General features: G+C 36.9%; 1 protein-coding gene and 1 pseudogene across 2 annotated transcripts in view; both read left to right on the top strand.

Annotated features, from left to right (window-relative positions):
- SLC30A7 (solute carrier family 30 member 7) overlaps window positions 1–16,765 on the top strand; it is an 88,362-nt gene that overhangs the window by 38,318 nt on the left and 33,279 nt on the right. The gene's annotated exons all lie outside the window — the stretch shown is intronic.
- LOC125098431 (receptor of activated protein C kinase 1-like) lies at window positions 9,846–10,945 on the top strand (annotated as a pseudogene).

Here is a 16,765-nt window from a genome sequence, read left to right as displayed (position 1 = left end):
AAAATGCTTATTGAGGTATATAGGTGTCTGTCTCCCTATCTAGTTTTATAAAATTCTTGAGGAGGGGTCTGTCTCTTAGTATAGTTTATCTCTGTTATGCTAATATGTATGCGAAGTGTGTGTGTCTGTGTGTATGTGTATAAATTCTTGATAAATATTTGCTGAATTAGATTAAATAGTATTTCAAATTTATCACAGTCTGAAATATATTTTATTATTGATTTAATTTTTATCAGAATAATGAAATAATAAGTGCCTTTCAGTCTTGAATTATTCAGTCTTGAATTATTTTATGTGAATATATATACATATGTCTTGATTTTACTGTTTTTATTTATCCATAATGATTTTACTGTCAGCAAAACTTGCTTTCTGATGATAACTAGAGGGCATATGATAATTTTTACAGCTTACGGTTAATAGAATACATTTATTTAATTATGAGGAATTATAATCTTATCAATTACTCATAAATACAGATTTTGAAGTTCTTGCTTTAAAAAAATTTACACATTTTAAACATGCAGATTATTTTTTAAGTTTCTTCAAATTATTTATACTAGAAAGCAATGCTACTGTGTAAAAGTCTTATAAAGTTTGAAAGTTTGGAAATCTTTGCTTTGTTTTGAGAGAGAGCATGTGAGTGGTGGGGAGAGGAAGAAAGAGAATCTTTTTTAAGATTTTATTTATTTATTTGAGAGAGAGTGAGAAAGTGTGTGTGTGCCCATGACGGGGGCAATGGGAGAAGGAGAACCAGACTCCCCACTGAGCGGGGAGACAGCCATGGTTGGACCCTGGGATCATGATCTGAGCCAAAGGCAGACACTTGACTGAGCCCACTGAGAGAGAATCTTTTTTTTTTTTTTTAAAGATTTTATTTATTTATTTGACAGACAGAGATCACAGGCAGGCAGAGAGGCAGGCAGAGAGAGGAAGGGAAGCAGGCTCCCTACTGAGCAGAGAACCCGATGTGGGGCTCGATCCCAGGACCCTGAGATCATGACCTGAGCTGAAGGCAGAGGCTTTAACCCGCTGAGCCACCCAGGCGCCCCACTGAGAGAGAATCTTAAGCAGGCTCCATCCTCAGCTTGGAGCCTAACGCGGGGCTCAAACTCATGACCCTGAGATCATGGCCTGAGCTGAAATCAAGAGTCAGATGCTTAACCACCTGAGCCATTCATGCACCCCCATCTTTGGAAATCTTAACTATACTTTCTTGAAAGTTCAGCTAACATCTCAGAGAATTCTATAAAACTTAACTCCTGATGGATTTGGTAACTTTTATACCTATTTGCATGTCCCATGTTTATTTTATTTTGTATTAGAAGTTTTAGTTGCTTCTAATAGTAGGATCTTAATAATTGCTTTTTTTTTTTTTTTTTTTTTTTTTTTTTACTTTGGCTCTGCTCTTACTATCCTAATTCTTCTATCCGTTGTCGCTTTGAAGAGATGGGCTTCTCTGTCTCTCTCTAAACTCTTCTTTACCATGTGGCCACAGTGATCTTTCTTAAATGAAGATTATGGTAAATGGAGATACATTACCTTGCTTTAAGTTCTTCAGTGGCACTTTCTTACCTTCAGAAGAAGTCTAAATGGCTCAGTGGGGCATTATGATGTTACCCATTTACTTCTCAGTCTTTCTCTCACCCCTTCTCAATTTATATCTTCTCCAGCCACATTAAATTACTTTAAGTTTCCTGAAAATATGTTATGAGCTGCTTGGATTCTGGGCTTTGACCATATTTCCTTTGCCCAAGATACTCTTACACCCTGAGTGCCTGTCTCCCTCCTCCCACAAGTATGTCCATCATTACTGCTTATCCTTCAGATCAGATTGCAGTTTAAACAGCCCTTTCTTCAGGAAGCATTTCCTGATTGTCCACCTATCAGGCTATATATATATATACCTATAGCACTTTTTACTATTCCTTTCGTGGCATTTACTTACCAAATTGAAATAGCTTGTTTCTTCTCTTTTAAGCTCCATGAGGGCAAGTTGTTTTTTCATTGTTGTAAAGTCAGCACTGGAATCTGCCAGGCAAAAAGTTTGTATATTTTGGATTTGAATCAAAATAAATTAATGTTTTTTTAGCCTTGGAGAATTACTTTTTCTTTTCCCAAATAAGGAATTCTTATTTAGTTCTGTTCCCATTCAGTTAAAAAATAAATACATACTCACAACTTTTTTACTGGAATATGACACATTTAAAAACTGTACAAATCATTTTCAGCAAATATTTATTAAATAGACCCTCTCACCAGAGTGGTGATATGATACTGTTTTAATCTTACATTACAGTAGGAGAGAGAGAGAGACAACAAACAATAAATAAACTATGCAAATATCAAATAGTTATTTGTAGCATGTAGAGAGTTAACATAGGATGTAGGATTGGGTTTTTATTTTAGATTGAGTGGTAAAGGAAGTCTTCTAAAGAGGGGACATTTAAACTGATACCAGAATGTCACCAGAGAGCCTGTCAGAGGAAGAGCATTCTGTAAGAAACAGCTAATATCAAAACCCTAGAGTGAAAACAGCATTGACCAATACGGCAGGAGTGTAGGGAGTAAGAGGAGAGTGGTTTGTGATAAAATTGGAGAGACAGACCTGGGAAAATTAGCCAGGATTAGGGAAACACTGCAGTTTCCCAACTGCAGTGGGAAACCATAGGGAAGTGACATTATTTGGTTTGTATTTTTAAAAATTACTTTGGCTGGTATGTAGGTAATGGATTACAGGGGGCAAGAGTGCAAAAAAGGCAGAGCAGCTAGAAACCTATTAAAGTCGATGAAATGAAAGGCCATGGTAGCTCATGTTACTCGTTTACTTCTCAGTCTCATCTAGGAGCTGGAAAGATAGAGATAAAGTTAGAAAATGCTTCGGGCTTAGAGCTAATAAGATTTGCTTTTGGATTATGAATGTTTAGTACAGGGTTGAATGAAAGAGGAATCAAGGACAATTCCTAGAGCTTTTACATGAGCAGCCTAGTGCATGAAGGTGTCCTTATGCAAGAGGAAAGACTAGAGGAAGAATGATGTTTGTTTCTTTTTGAAAAGCACTGCAGATCAAAAGGTCTGTTTTGGTTGTGACCAAGTTTGAGGTCTCATTAGATGTTTGTTTAGAGATCTCTTGTAGGCAGGATGTACAAATGTGGAATTCTTGGGAGAACTCAGCTGAATACAAAGGATTGGAAATGGTACACATACAGATATAAAGTCATTGAGTGGCATTTATTTGGCATGAATCACAATTCACACCCCTTCCATTTTCCTGAAAAGCATCCTTCTCTTCTGGAGAACCCAATTTAGCTTCAGGATTCCTTTCAGTATAGTATTTCATGCAGCCACAATCGGTCAACTACAGTTAACTTTCAAGATAAAACCTGTGTATCATCCTTATGTAAGTCTTTCGAATCTATTTGTAAAACATTTTTTCACTAGTTTACATAAATATAAAGTCTCAAATTTATATAATTAGATTCTTTCTCATTATTGTTAAACTTTAATATTTTTATGTGTTCTTCTCCTTTGTTCTGATGACAAAAGTAATGTTTAATTATAAAAAAAACTCAAACATTAGTGAAATGTATAACTTATCTATTGAAGTGTTCTCATAATCTCACCTCTTAGAGATAAACCAGGGAACTTTAACATCTCTTAAAAATCATGGGGCACCTGGGTGGCACAGTCAGTTAAACATCTGTCTTTGGCTTAGGTCATGATCCCAGGGTCCTGGGTTCAAGCCCCACATGGGCTATCTGCTCAGTGGGGAGACTGCTTCTCCTTCTCCCTCTCCCTCTGACTGCTGTTCTGCCTGCTTGTGCTCTCTCTCTCTCTGTCAAAAAAATAAATAAAATCTTTTAAAAAAAATTCAATAAATTTTTTAGTGCATACTCTGTGCTAGACAGTAAATAACACAGGCAAATACCCAACCCCTACAGAGTTTATATTCTAATAGGGGTTACAGTGAATAAAGCAGATGAACGTACAGATAGATAACATAATGTCTTAGGGTGGTGAATGCTATGAAGCAGGGTAAGGGGGTATTATTTTAGAAGGGCTTGGAAAGTACTCGGCATAAGGTGACAGAGCCCTTAATAGTGAAGGAGAAAGGCAGGCGACTGTTCAAAGGAAGATTATTCCTGGGAGAGGGAACTTCAGGTAAACATACTCAGGTGGGAAGCTGCCTGACCTGTGTAAGGTGCAGTGAGAAGGACAGTACAGCTGAAGTGCAATATACAGGACAGAGTGCAGAGCGTCTAGAGTTCAGGGAGAAGGTTGGGGTGGAAGATAAACTCTGGTGTCATCTGCTTGTGTATGGTACTTAAAGCCATGAGATTGGATGAGTTTTCCCAGAGAGTGAGAGCTGGTAGAGAGCAGAAGAGGTCTGAGGACTGAACCCTGAAAGGCAGGGCACAGACAGCAGCTCGAGCTAAGGAGAGTGGCCAGTGAGATGGGAGGAGAGTCACAAACGCACATTGTCTTAGGAGCCGTGTGAAGAAAGTGTTTCAAACGGAAGAAGTGATCCACCCTGTTCGATGCTGCTATGACAGATAATTGGTAACTTAGCCAAGACACTCGGAAGGGTAATGAGAAGGAAAGCCTCTTCAGAGGAGCTTCAGGAGAGAATGGGAAGGAGAGAAATGGGGTTAGCAACTGTAGTTAACTCCTCTTTAAGGACTTTTGCTGTAAAGGGGAGCAGCAGGATTGCCAGCCAGCACTGGGAGCCCACTCTGAGGTCTGTGGTCATGAATTTAAAGTGAAAACCACCAGCACCATTGTATGTTTTTCTCTAGTCTTCTCAGCTACTTGATGAAAGGTATGGAGTAGATAGATTCAGTCCGTTTGGGGTTGTCAGAGGAGTGCTGACAGAGTGAGAACGGAGCACAGCAGGGATTATAGCGGTGGGAAGTAAGGATTTAAAGGTGGTAATAGATGCTGAAAAAGAGGAGAAAAGCAAAAGAGAGGGTTAGCAGGTCGGAACTCTGGCAGGAGGGTGAGTGCAGTTGAGTAGGGGAGGTTCAGGCTGTAAGAGGCTTGAACTTGGCATCTGCAGGTCTCTGGAGTGGCTGTAGGCGTGGGTCCAGGATAAACTCATCAGGCCATGTGTGCTGGATGGGCTGCCCACATGGGTATTTAAACTAAGAGTCATGAGAAAGGTATAGGGGGAAAGAGAATAAGCCCATGGCTACACTCTTTAGTGACTGAGGGGAGCTATCCAGAATCATAGCACTGGGAGTCAAGATGGGTAGAGGGTGGAATAATCTGATGGCCTGGGCCTTAAAGGAACTGTTTTTTGGGGGGTAAGTAGGTGGAGCAGAGATCTGGAAATAGTAGTGAGAACATTTACCTTGTCACTAACGCCAGCAGTACTGGAGTGTGGGAGAGAAAACAGTGCTGTAGGGACAACAGTGTCCTCAGGCAATAGCCAGGGTTGTTTTTTTTTCTTTGCTCCTGCTATTGAGAGAAGAGGCTGGGGATTTTATGAAAGTTACACTTTTTTTTTTTTTTTGAATTATGGAAATAAGTTTATTGACAGAGAAACTTGGTATAGAAGAGGAAAAGGAAAAAAATTTCTCATACTTCCACCAGCCAAAAGGACCATGTAAACATTTTTGTGGGTTTTATTTTGGCTTTTTTCTTTTATTCTGAGCTCCTTTTTTAAAAGAGTATTTCTGATTATAGCATGTATTTAAAATTACATTGTTAAGAAAATTTTTTCAGTTTTCTTATAATACATAGTCATTGTAGAAAACTTGGAAAATGATGTACAATAAAAAGTATAAAGAAAAATCAGTTGGGATCACAACACCTGAAGGTCACATTACCACTGTTAATAACATTTCTTTACAGTTATTTTTAGAGTGGTGTTTTGTTTTGTTTACATTGAGTTTCTACTATACTGATTATTAATCTTGGTCAGCATTAAAGCATTCAAAGTTTCTAGATGAAAAGTAAAAATACAATTATTATTTTAAGTCAGTAAAGTTTCATAATGATTATTAGGTAGCAGGTCTTTCATTCAATGATAATAAGTAAAATGAGGTACAGGGCAACACATAGAATGATTCATTATTAAATAAGAGTCTATATCTGAAGTATATATGTATCAGGAAAATATCAGAGTGCATATATATACATATATACATTATTTGGGTCTCTCTGGGGGGGTGCTGTTGTATTTTATTTTACATTTATTTTGGGTGGGGTGATGCATTTCTAAAATTGTGCTTCTTTCCTAACATCTCTAAGGCAAATTAACATTTCTGACTTTACCTCAAAAACATATTTTTTTAAATAGAGGGTAATAAAAAAAGTAATAATAGCTCTAGAGTACAAAATAAAGACAAAAATAAAGACATTCCAGTTGTCTATTCTTATGTTAAGGGAGCAAACTTAATTTGCTTCAATATTCATATGATAATGAATAATTGTAAGCAGATCACTCTGAGATGTTTTTCAAATTAAGTAAGAGTTTGCCTGGTTAGCCAAAACTGATTTTAGGAAATACATGAAAATTCTTAGCAACTCAACAAAATGAGTATAAAGAAGTAATTTTCCTTACCCTTAATTTTTATATATGTATTTGCAGTTCACCAAGAGCAAAAGAAATAATAGGGCTCTATATGTTTTCTGGACCTAAATGTTTCTCGATTGAGAACATGCTATGAAAATAGGCGTCTCTTCTTATAGGCTGCCCAGTGTTCTGTTTTCACTTTCACAGTGAAAGTGATTTCTTAGAAAAAGTTTTTCTCTCAACATTTTCTAACACAGGCGAAGGATGCTTTAAATTGCTCAGTAAAACTGAGTTGTGCTGTGATGAATTTTGTTTCTCAGTGAAAAGCTGCGATCCAGTTCAGCAGTGAGAATGTCATTTTTTATCTTCTGAAAATACATTTTTTTAAGAGATTTCAGAGTAATTTTTCTCCTTTTCCCTTAAGTAGTTGAGTTGGAATGGCAAGTACATTCATAACTTAGCATGCAGAAATTTGAACAATTAGTTGTAGCTTTGAATCACACTGTGATTTATTTAAAAGTGATGCCTTTTACATAGATCTGTAGCTTGATTTTTGATTCACTTAAATAAAAGACGTACCTATGTATGATGGGAAAAAAATACATAAACAGGATGCAGAAAAGAGCGTTGTTTCTGGTGTGGTATCTTTGAAGCTGTGCTGGAATTTTTTTTCGTAATCGGTTTTCTACAACTCACCAGTTCCCATTTGTGGAAACTGGTTTATTTTTAATTGGTTAATTTTACGGATTATTTTTACCATAATCATTTGTAAATACAAAGAAAAACTTTTGAACAAAAGAAATTGTCTTTTGTTAGCTGTAAAAGTTTTTCAAGTAATTTAGTTCTCATCATTTTGAAGAAAAAAATAGCCCAACTTGCAGAGGCAAACTGAAGTACAGACTTCAGAAATGACAGTTATCATCATAAATAGAGATATGAAATAGAAAGAATATACACTAATGAAAACAAAATTATGTACTTGAAATTCTAAATCATGGATGATCATTATTGTTAATGAAGACAGAATTTGGACCAGATACTGATTTTGATAAATCTTGTTGATTCTGTGGTTAAATAGATAATTATTTGTGATAATAGATAATTATAATTATTTTTTAAAGATTTTTATTTATTTATTTGACAGAGAGAGACAGAGAGAGAGGGAACACAAGCAGGGGGAGTGTGAAGGGAGAAGCAGGCTCCCCGCTGGGCAGGGAGCCCGATGTAGGGCTCAATCCCAGGATCCTAGGATCATGACCTGAGCCAAAAGCAGACGCTTAACAACTGAGCCACCCAGGTGCCCCGATAATAGATAATTATTAGCTTAATAGATAAATAGATAATTATTAACTAAAAAGTAGCATTTTTAAAAACATGTAAGAAACTGTCATATCTTCAAATAGTCATATACATAAGAAATTACGCCATTTTTTTTCAAAAGTGGTTTTGCCTAATAATTTCCTTTGCGCCTCATCCTTCAAGTGGTTATAATTTATGGACTATACTTCTGGGGTAAGGTAAGCAGTTTCTAAATTTTTTTTACTTATTTGTATATGTGTCTAAATTATAAAACTGAATAATACATCATTGTATAATAACTATTTTTAAATCATACATAAAACCATCATAGTGAGAGCATTTATAAACACTAATTAGTCTAACAGCCTTTCTCAGCCAGCATTCTGGGAGAGAATCCCTAAGGAATTCATTTGTTTATAAGTATTAACCTCTCACCTATGCATCTAGAAAAGTACTGGTTATGTTACTATCCTTGGGAAAATTTGGAAATAGTCACTCAAATTATTTTGTGTGTTTGGTAGTTCAGAGCATGAATCCTAGTTAAGAGGGTGGTGGACAGTCTTAGAAATATTGGAAAGAGTGCAATCTGGGTGGCTCAGTATGTTAAGCATCTACTTCAGCTCTACTTCATGATCCTGCGTCAGGCTCCCTGCTCAGTGGAAAGTCTGCTTCTCCCTCTCCCTCTGCGCTCCCCAACACTCCTCCTCCCTGGCTCGCTTGCACGCTCTCTCTCTCTCTCTCTCTCTCTCTCTCAAATAAATAAAATCTTAAAAATATATATATTGGAAAGAGCAGAGCAAATGTATTAGTGATCATTAGCCTATTGGACAAGAGAGTGTTTGAGACTACTTTAGACAAGAGAGTGTTTGAGACTTAAAAAATTTGAAAGAAGAGATTATTTTATGTAAAATCTATTATTTTATTTCTGTAAAACTCATGAAAATAATGAAAAAACTGACAAGCATAATTTAGTACAGTTAAAGATATAAAATTGATATACAAAATTAATACCCTTTATATATAAGCAAAATCTAGTCTATAGATTAAATGTGCAAAACTTGTGTGAGGACAAGTTTTTAAATACTTCTAAAAAAATACATATGGACTTGAACAGAGCCTTTTTTGTTTTTGAAGAATCAATATCATAAATATGTTAACTCTTACATTTATTTATAAACTTAAAACTAGTCTAATAAAAATACCAACAGGTTTTTTTTTTTCCTGGAGGGTGGTAGTAAAAGTTGATTTTAAAGCTTATAAGGAAAAACAAACAAGCAGGAGGGAATGCTCAAAAAAACCCTGGAAAATAAAATATAAAATGTAAAGAAAGCCTTTAGAGTTAAAATAGGGAGGTGCCTGAAGAAGCAAATCTATCAGAGCAGATCAGAAAGTCCAGAAATAATTTTTTTTTAAAGATTTTATTTATTTATTTGACAGAGAACAAAAGCAGGGGGAGCAGGAGAGGGAGAAGCAGGCTCCTTGCTGAGCACGGAGCCCAGCTCAGGGCTTGATCACAGGACACTATGAAGGCAGACACTTAACTGACTGAGCCACCCAGATGCCCCCAGAAATAGATTTATGTGCAAATACAAACTTAGTAAGGATAAAGGTGGCATTTCAACTCAGTGGGGAAAAGATGGGCTTTCTAATAACTGGACAGCTATTTGGAGAAAGATAAATTTGGAACTGTAGCTAATACTATGTATGCTTGGACGAGTTCCAAACTTGATGAGAAAGTAAAACATTAGACCATGCTAATACTAGGAGAAAGCATGTCTGAATTATTTTATAATAAGAGAGTATTAGGGGAATAACTATGGCTCGAAACCTAGAATCAGTAAGAAAAAAGATTGGTGAATTAAGTTACATGAAAAAACTTGGGCATAGAAAAGAAAACATCGAAAGGGAGGTCAAGCTCTTTTCCTCAGCAGAGCCACAACTGTGGTGCTAGTCTCTCTGAGCTATCCAACTCCATGCTTTTTTTTTTTTTAAGGAATTTAAATATTTCCATAGGTACAACAAAATTAACAAGTAAAGCACTCCTACAGTGAATATTATCAAACTCCATTCTTCTCACCACGGCGATACTTGCACTTTGCTGCCACCATAACTGAGCAGATGAAACTTGGTGGCATCCTCAAGGGCCACAACAGCTTGGTGACCCAGATCACCACCACTCCCCAGTTCCTGGTCATGATACTCTCCATCTCTTGAGATAAGACCATCATCATGTGGAAGCTGACCAGGGATAAGACTGATGATGGCATCCCGCAGCATGCCCTTTTGGGTCATTCCCACTTTGTTAGTGATGTGGTCATTTCCTCAGGTGTCCACTTTGCCCTCTCAGGCTCCTGGGATGGACTCCTTCATCTCAGGGATCTCACAACAGGTACCACGGTATCACCACACGCAGATTTGTAGGCCATACCAAGGATGTGCTGAGTATGGCCTTCAGCAATTGACAAGTTGTCAGTAGCTCCTGAGATAAAATCATCAAGCTATGGATTGTATGCAAATATACTGTCCAGGATGAGAGCCATGCGGAGTGGATGTCTTGTGTCTGCTTTCCATCCAGTAGCAGCAATCCCGTTATTATCTGCTGTGGCTGGGGCAAGCTGGTCAAGGTATGGAAGCTGCCACACTGCAAGCTGAAGACTAATCACATTGGCCACATCAGCTATCTGAACACTGTGACTGTCCCTCTGTGCTTCTGGAGACAAGAATGGCCAAGCCATGCTGTGGGATCTCAATGAAGGCAAGCACCTTTATATGCTGGATGGTGGGGACATCATCAATGCCCTGTGCTTCAGTCCTAACCGATACTGTCTCTGCGCTGCCACAGGCCCCAGCATCAAGATCTGGGACTTGGGAGGCAAGATCATTATCTTGTAGTAGGAAGTGAAGTAGGAAGTTATTGGTACCGGCTGCAAAGCCCAGCCCCCTTGTATACCTCTCTGTCCTGGTCTGCTGATGGTCAGCCTCTGTTTGCCAGCCACATAGAAAACCTGGTGACAAAGGTAGGAGGTGACCATGGGCACCCCCTAGAAATATATGGCAGAATTTTAGAAAGGAAACATTGGTTTTCTGACTTTAAAAAACAAGCAAAGGCCACCTGGGTGGCTCAGTTGGTTGGGCAACTGCCTTCGGCTCAGGTCATGATCTTGGAGTCCTGGGATCAAGTCCTGTGTCAGGCTCCCTGCTCCATGGTGAGTCTGCTTCTCCCTCTGACCTCCCCTCATACTCTCTCACTCTGTCTCTCTCTGTTTCTTAGATGAATAAATAAAATATTTCTAAAAAATAAAAATAAAAAACAAAATTAAAAGGGAAGTAAAAGACATAATAAACTGATAAATATTTGCTACTTAGAACATGAAAGACTAACCTTCCTAATATAGAGAGAGCTCCAAAAAGAAAAATTAAAAGACTTAACAGCCTGATAAACAAATGGACAAAAATATAAGTTCCTTTAGTTTACAGGAAAAGAAATACAACTTACATTTAAACATATAAAAGTAGTTCAGCCTCACTTATAAAAAAGAAACGCAAATTAAAATTACATTGAGACACCACCTCTCATCTATCAGGTGGATAAATATCCAAAAGTTTGCATAATTTTTTGTCAAGGCTCTAGGTAAAATAGGCAGAACATTGCTGACAGAAATGAGAATGATATTATTTCTGCAGAACGAATGTTGACAGTATCTAGCGTAATTAATTGTGCATTTATCTTTGATTAAGGAGTCCTAGTTCTAGAAATATTTGTGTCCTGAAGATGAACTGGCAAAAATGTAAAAGAATATATCTATAAGGTCATTCTTTGTGGCTTTATTTGTTACAGCCAAAAATTGGAAAGAACACAAATGTCCATCAGAAAGGGAGTTCTGTGCAGTCCTAAAAAGAAGTTGGGGGAAGAGAGGTGACATCAGCAAGATGGCAGAACAGGAGGCCCTAAATTAATTCTCTTTCCTTCACTAAGGACAGAACTTTAACACAACAAACTGACAAAATAGATTTGCAGAAATCCTGAAACTAGTTCAAAGTTTCCTGCATCCCAGGCTAGTGGGAAGCCCAACTATGTGGAGGCTTGGTAGGAAATGTTTGACACTTCATAACTCTTATCATTAGAGCCACTCCCACCCCCACCCCTGCACAGGGTGGAATGTTTGGGAGGAAAACCCCAACTCCCACATTATCCTTAAAGAGGGAACGGAGTTGAACATACCACCAACAGACTTTTGGAAGGTACTGCCTGAGAGATAGTGTCTTGCTTGCTTGTATCCAAGTACTGACAAATAGGATGCCTGGTTGGGCATCCCTGAGAACAACGTCCTGCATTAGAGTCTGCAGTACCCCCAACAGACACTAGATGGAACCCCAAGACTGGATTTACTACAGCCTAGCTTGCTGTAATATTACAGACACATAAAAGCTCCTGAGTAGAAGCCAGGAAACCTCTCCAAACAGGACAGATTACTTGCAAAAAAGCCCATAGAGGACACATACCTAGAAAAGACTTTTGAGGCCCCCAGAATCTCTAGCCAGGCTGAGTAGAGAAAGTCATCCTTGTATGAAACTAGATCATAAAGTCTAGAGAGTTGGTTGATTCTTCGGATGCCAAAATCCCAAAAACAAAAAATAAGACGTGAAGAAATAGCCAACTACGATACATTTAAAGAAGTAACTTAGATCTCTAGAAACCAAATCCTAAAAAGAAGGAGATATGAATTGCCAGATAAAGAATTAAAAATTACCATCATAAGGATACTTAATTAACTAAAAAGAAAGCATAGGGGTGCCTGGGTGGCTCAGTGGGTTAAAGCCTTTGCCTTCAGCTCAGGTCATGATCCCAGGGTCCTGGGATCGAGCCCCACGTCAGGCTCTCTGCTCGGCAGGGAGCCTGCTTCCCTTCCTCTCTCTTTGGCTGCCTCTCTGCCTATTTGTGATCTCTCTCTGTCAAATAAATAAATAAAATCTTTAAAAAAAAAAAAAAAAGAAAGCATAGATAGACAAATAAGCAAAATTAGGAATATGATGCATGAACAAAATGAGAATATGAACGAAGAGGTAGAAACTAGGAAGAAGAGCCAAGAAGAAATTCTGAAACTGAAGAATAACAGTACTAAATTGAAAAATTTACTGGTAGTACTTAGTGAATTTGACCAGACTGAAGATAGAGTCAGTGAACTTGAACACAGGACTTAACAAAGATTACTAAAGCAGATAAACCGAAAATGAAAAGTGAAGAGAGCCAAAGGGATTGATGGACAAGAACAACAACCTATGAATATGGGAGTCTAGAAAGTGAAGAAAGAAAGGAGCAGAGAACCTGTTAAAGAAATAATGGCCAAAACATTCTCAACTTTGGGAAAAGAAATGGACATACAAATTCAGGAAACTTAATTAGGATAAATCTAAAGAGGCATACACTGAGACACATCATAATTAAACTGACACATGTCACATATGAAGTGAGAATCTTGAAAGTAAGAGGAAAGTAACTTGTCACATGCCATGATAACCACAAAGAAAATGTCTGTAGAATATACACAAAGGGAAATGAGAAGTGAATCAAAACATGTCACTACAGAAAAATCAATGAAACACAAAGCAAGAGAGGAAAAGAGGAACAAAAAGCTATAAGACTGAAAACAATGAATAGGAATAGCAGTCCTTCATACCAGTAATTACTTTAAATATAAACAGATTAAACATACCTATTAAAAGACATAGGCTAGCTGAGTGGGTTAAAAAAATAGCATGGGGTAGCTGGGTGACTCAGTTGGTCAAATGTCTGACTCTTGATTGAGGCTCAGGTCATGATCTCAGAGTTGTGAGATTGAGGCCCACATCCAGCTCTGTGCTGGGTGTGGAGCCTGCTTAAGATTCTCTCCCTCTCCCTCTGCCCCTTGCCCCATTAAAAAAACCAAAAACAAAAACAAAGAGAACATGATCCAGTTTTGTTCTGCCTGTAAGAGATGGACTTTAGATCCAAATATACACAAACTAAAAGTGAAAAGGTGAAAAAAGATATTCTATATAAACAGGAATCTAAAGAGATTGAAGTGGCCATACTTACATCAGACAAAATAGGTATATCAAACAAAATGGACTTTAAGACAAAAATTGCCACAAGAGACAAAGAAGAATATTGTACCTTGTTTTCAGTTACGGATAGAGCAACCAAGTAGAGGGTCCATAAGAAAAGAATAGTCTTGAACAATATTGTAAACCAACTGGGCTTTACAGAAATATGTATACCACCCCATCCAATAACAGCAGAATACACATTCTTCTCTAGCAAACATGGAACAATATGCCAGATAGACTACATGTTAGGTAACAACAAAAGTTCTAACAAATTTTAGAAGATTTAAATTATACAAAATATCTTCTCTGATCAAAATGGAATGAAATTGGAAATAACTAGAAAAACATGAAAATCTAAAATTATGTGGAACTTAAATAACATATTCTTTAACAACCAGTGGGTCAAAGAAGAAATTACAAAGGAATTTAGAAAATACCTGGAGACAAATGAAAACAAAACACACCATATCAAAACTTAGAGGATATAGTGAAAGCAGTACTAAGAGGGAAGTTCATAGTGATAAATAACCTACATTTAAAAAAATCTCAGGATAGTCACATGACTTTATTTTATCTCATTTTAATTTTGAAGCAAAAAAAAAAAAAAAAACCTCAAATTAACGACCTGACTTTATACATTAAGGAACTTGAAAAAGAAAACTAAAGAACTAGAAAGTTAGCAGAAAGAAGGAAATAGTAATGATTGGATCAGAGATAAATGACACAGAGAATAGAAAAACAATAGAAAAAAACACAACCTAGACTTGGTTTTCTTGAGAAGATCAACAACACTGATAAACCCTTAGCTAGACAAACTCTAGGAAAAAAAGACTCAAATATCTAAAGTTAACACTGAGAGAGGAGACATTACAACTGATATTGCAAAAATAAGAAGTATAAGGAACTACAGTGAACAGTTATTTGCCAACAATTGGAAAACTTAGAAGAAATAGATGTATTTCTAGAAACATCAACCTACTAAGACTGAATCATGAAGAAGCAAAAAACTCTGAACAAACCTATAGTGAGGAGCCGGTAATTAAAGAATTAAGGCACTAATCAAATACTTTTCAACAGCAACAACAACAAAAAAGCACAGAACCAGATGAATTTACTGGTGAATTCTACCAAGCATTTAGAGAAGAATTGACACCAATTCTTTTTTCAAACTCTTCCAAAGAATTAAAGAGGAGAAAAGACTCCCAGTCATTCTGTGAGGCAGGAGTGACCCAGGTACTGAAACCAGACAAAAACATGACAGGAAAAACCATAGACCAAGAGATACCTCGGTGGCTCAATCAGTTAAGTGTCTGCCTTTGGCTCAAGTCATGATCCCAGGGACCTGGGATCGAGTCCTGCAATGGGCTCCTTGCTCAGCAGGGACCCTGCTTCTCTCTCTGCCTGCTGCTCCCCCTACTTGTGCTCTCTCTCTGTCTCTAACAAGTAAATAAATAAAATCTTTAAGAAACAAAACCACTATAGACCAATATTCCTCATGAATATTGACTAATATTAAAGTCCTGAACAAAATATTAGACAAAATGAATTCAACAGCACATTAAAAGGATCTTGCATCATGACCAAGTGGAATTTACACTTGGAATGCAAGGATGGTTCAACATACAAAAATCAATTGATGTTATATGCCAAATGGAAAGTGAATGAAAAAAGACATGATCATCTCAATCAACTCAGAAAAGTCATGTGACAAAATTCAACAGCAATGAAATGGTAAAACGCTTAACAAACTAAGAAGGAAACTACCTCAATGTGGTAAAAGCCATATATGAAAACCCACAGTTAACATCATACTCAGTGGAGAAAGACTTGTAAGTTTTCTTCCAAGATCAAGAACAAAGCAGGCATGCCCAATTTCACCACTACTGTTAACCATAGTACTGAAAATCCTAACCAGAGCCATCAGACAAGAAAAAGAAAGGCATACAAATTGAAAAAGGAATTAAAATTTCCTGTTCACACATGACATGTTCTTATATGTAGAAAACTCTAAAGATTCCATTAAAAAGCTGTTAGGACTAATAAAAGAATTTAACAAAGTTGCAGAATACAAAATCTACACTCAAAATTCAGTTGTGTTTCTATATACTAACAATGACTGATCTAAAGTAAATTTAGAAAATAATCCCATTTACTACAGCACCAAAAATGATAAAATACTTAGTAATAAACTTCACCAAGGAAGTGAAAGACTTGTATACTGAAAACTATAAAACACTGCTAAAGGAAATTAAAGAAGGTATGAAGAATAAAGGGAAAGATTTCTCTTGTTTATGGATCTCAGAACTTAATATTGTTTAAATATATATACTACCCAAAGTGATCTACAGGTCCAATGCAATCTCTATCAAAATCCCAATAACATTTTTTTTTTTTGCATAAAAAAACTCCTAAAATTTGTATGGAATCTCAAAGGATGATGAATAGCCAATACGATCTTGAGAAAGAAGGAAGCCTCACACTTCCTGATTTCAAAATACTACAGAGTAACAGTAATTCAGATGGTGTAGTCCTGGCATAAAGATAGGCCAATGGAACAAATAGCCTGGGAATAAACCATATGTATATAGCCAAATGATTTTTGACAAGAGTGCCAAGACTATACAATGGGGAAAATGCAGTCTGTCTTCAACAAATGGTTTTAAGAAAACTGGATACCTGCATGCAAAAGAATAAAGTTCGACCCTTACCTTATAACCACAAGCAAACATTAACTCAAAATGGATTAAAGACCTAAATATATGATCTAAAACTCTTAAACTTCTAGATGAAAACTTAGGGGGAAAGCTTCAGGACATTGGATTTAGCAGTGATTTCTTGGCTATAAACCCAAAGGACAGGCCA

Source organism: Lutra lutra, chromosome 4 (genome assembly GCF_902655055.1).
Source record: "Lutra lutra chromosome 4, mLutLut1.2, whole genome shotgun sequence".
NCBI classification, from domain to species: Eukaryota; Metazoa; Chordata; class Mammalia; order Carnivora; family Mustelidae; genus Lutra; species Lutra lutra.
This window is presented reverse-complemented; position numbering and strand designations above follow the sequence as displayed.